This window comes from Atta colombica, unplaced genomic scaffold (genome assembly GCF_001594045.1).
Source record: "Atta colombica isolate Treedump-2 unplaced genomic scaffold, Acol1.0 scaffold187, whole genome shotgun sequence".
Lineage (NCBI taxonomy): Eukaryota > Metazoa > Arthropoda > Insecta > Hymenoptera > Formicidae > Atta > Atta colombica.
Window position 1 is genome coordinate 2,579,055 of NW_017259279.1, and position 3,368 is coordinate 2,582,422.

A 3,368-nucleotide genomic window follows, 5' to 3' on the forward strand; every position below is an offset into this window, starting at 1 on the left:
ACCACTTCTATTCGATAACACGAAATTTTCATCTGATTAAGAATCGCAATTTTTGTAATTTTTTTTAGAATTATTTTATATCGTATTCTCTTATTGGTCCCCACTGAGTGTTATCGATACGCGATGGATTGGCAATTGCATGGATCGATCATGGTATCCGCGAAGTAACTGTCGGACACTCTATCGTGAACGATCCAGCGCACCTTGCGAACGATTATAGTAAAACGGGGTATAGTATATTGCACCGCACTTTCTTTGGCATGATCGAGTCACGGCAAAAGATAACGGCGATATACAGCCGGTCACTTCTCCGCGGTAATTTCTCCGACGCGACCTTGCTGCCGATGATGCATCTTTCGGCCACTCCTCTCGTCTACGACTCTCGCGACTTCATCCCGTTCCTCCGCTCCTTCTCTTTCTCTCTCTTCATCTTTTCGTATCTTGTCTGACGTGGATCGCGGCCAGGTGAAATTTACCGACCTCCTGAACTCTTTCCGCGGGAAACTCGAGGTCCGTAATTTTTACTTTGTCTGATTTTCACCTGAGATTCTGGATACCAATGGCCTCAATTCTATAGGATTCTAAATCATTTAAGCGTAATGTCTTAATTCAGAATTTTAGATTCTGCATATTTTTCGTATTATCTTAATTGAATGAAAATGTTAGGTGAATTTAATAGTTGATCTTTAAAAGCAGAATATTTAGAAAATGTTTTCCAAAATTTTGAAAATTTGGATTGAGAGATAAATATTTTCTTAATGAAATGATATTCCAAAAAGATTTTATCTCGTGGAAACTTAGGAACTTTTTATCCGTAACTGAAAAAATTCAATTCAAAAGAAATATTTTATCTTCTCTCTAAATTTTTTGGAGTGAAATCCCATTCTGAAAGAATAAAAATCTGTCACACTTACTCAAGAGTGAAAATTCATTTCATTTTTTTCTTTTTCAATAGTGATAGTATTTTAATTCTTTTGGAGTAAGATTTCACTCTAAAAAATTTAGAGAGCTGCTTTTATCATTTTGAATATCAAAAATAATTGCTGAAATTTTTGAGTAATGACATATGATTTTTAAGAAATTGCTAAATTCATGAAAAAATTTTTGATCAAAATACATGGAAAATTTCCATTATCAATAAAATGTAAAAATAGTGATTTTTCTGTTTTTCGAATATGAACTTTCTAAGTTTCAATGAGATCTTTTATTTATAAAAATTCATTGCAATATAATATCAGGAATATTTTGTTGGAAAGATATATCTCGCGTTGCTCGCGAGATCTTGTATAGATGGTTAATAATCCTCGAGCAACACTAGATTGTTTGCAAATAAACATATCGCGTGCGCGGATGTCTCCTCTTTCTTTTTCTTTCTCTTGGTATAACGCTCATGTTTCACACAATCACTTCTTGCATACACATAAACGAGGATCTACCTTGTTGAGGACACATTCAGCCTTGATCTCACGCTGTAGAAGGTGAAGGCCGACTACAAGTATTTTGCGCGCGATTCAACCACCTTAAAACATTAGTATTATTAACCGGCATGTTGAAGAAGTTTCTTCAGCAAAGTTAAATCGCCTTCTTTCTTGACATCTATTAATGGCGATAAATCAATAACAACGTCACCGGCCTTCCATCGATCTTTTGCTTTCCTCGTACGATTATATGGAACGACTTGTCGCGATAGCGTGACGTACAGCAATAATAATTGCGCATAATTAATTCGTGATAATCAAGTTTTCCTACTGTGATCGATTAGATAGAAGAAAACATCTAAGAATTCTACAATTTTCTTAACAATTTTGATTTATTATGTGTCAGTGATCTTGAAGGTCACGTTGACATCTTTTTTCCATATAAATTATATGTTAAATTATAATCACGTGAATGGATCGAGTCTTGCGAATAGTTTGAGGATCTGCATAAATTCTCTGTCCGACACATTATTTTACTGGTTTGCTGTGGGCTAATTTTCTCTGTGCAACTTTCCTCGTGTTATAATAAACTTCGACTAGAAATAATCGTAGAAATAATCGTAAAATAGCAAACAAAGTTTATTGTTTTATTTTACGAGCTTTGAATTTAAGAAAATTAAGGATTGCTTTCTCACGATGCAGTGTCAATTATTATGCTATTAGAATAATGCTCTATACAACACAAATTTGGTTTACAGATAGAAGTTTTCCCATTTATAGGCGAATAATTCGGTAGTTAAAATCGCATCTAATGTGATAACGAGTGTGCTTTATGTGGGAAACCTTGCCGGAGAAATTCAACGTTCATTCAATACGATATCTTAATAGCGCGCGCGCGAGAATCTTCCGCGTAAAAATCCGGATAACGGAAGTGATAAAACCGTTGCGCCAAGATATTTCCTCTTTTTCATCTTCTGTCGATTGCTATATTATAAATAATCGATCGCATTTGATGATCTCAAGATGAGGTTACTGGATCAGTTCTCTACATGGAGAGAACGATGATATCTCGCGAGAGAATTGCGTCGCGTGAATGACAGCGCGTTTTCATATGAAAATTTGGGATTACTAATGTACAATAATTGAGAAAAATTCATTTGGAAATGTCTTAGTGGGAATAACACAGAGTTTGAAAAAAGAAAGTGGAATATAATATGCTATTAAGAATATGTACATGTGTGTGTGTGTGTGTGTGTGTGTGTGTGTGTGTGTGTGTGTGTGTGTGTGTGTGTGTGTGTGTGTGTGTGGAGAAGTAAAAAGTGTGGAATAATAATAATAAATATTAAATATCTCTTTCTCCTACAATTTTCATCATTTGCTATTTATTGCAGAAAGTAAAGATACAGATAATTAAATGTGTAGAAATACGATGTTTCTCTATTTACGAAAATTTATGGAGATGAGAAATCATGTGTTTTCCTAAATAGTTAATATTACATTGCTTTATGTTTAGACGATAAAAAATTTATATAGATACATTTCTTTATTACACTAATATATTATTCTATAATATATATACACATATTTAATTTTTCGCTCTAAAAATAGTAATATAATTGATATACTACATGCGGTAATGTTTTTTTTATATTGCAAACCAATGATGATCATTGCTGTTAATCGTTTCTTTACGTGCGATTGCTTAGAGATAAGAAGATAAGAAATCGGAACTATTTGCGGCGGAAAGATCATAGTACTAATATGACGCATTTTCATTGCAAAATTGATAAAACAATATGTTACGACAGCAAAGATTGACCAAATATGTATGTATATGATATGAATAATTATTTTTTGTGTTGAATAATTCAATAGAATTAGTTGTAATTTTTTATATTCATGAAAAATTTTAATTTTATTTAACTTTATTTCGATTATTTTTAATATTTT

The 3,368-nt window shown here is 32.7% G+C and overlaps 2 protein-coding genes across 3 annotated transcripts in view; one reads left to right on the top strand and one right to left on the bottom strand.

The window, feature by feature from the left end:
* Window positions 1-3,368, top strand: part of LOC108686596 (uncharacterized MFS-type transporter C09D4.1) — a 67,882-nt gene that overhangs the window by 16,855 nt on the left and 47,659 nt on the right. The gene's annotated exons all lie outside the window — the stretch shown is intronic.
* LOC108686496 overlaps window positions 1-3,368 on the bottom strand; it is a 31,417-nt gene that overhangs the window by 12,790 nt on the left and 15,259 nt on the right. The gene's annotated exons all lie outside the window — the stretch shown is intronic.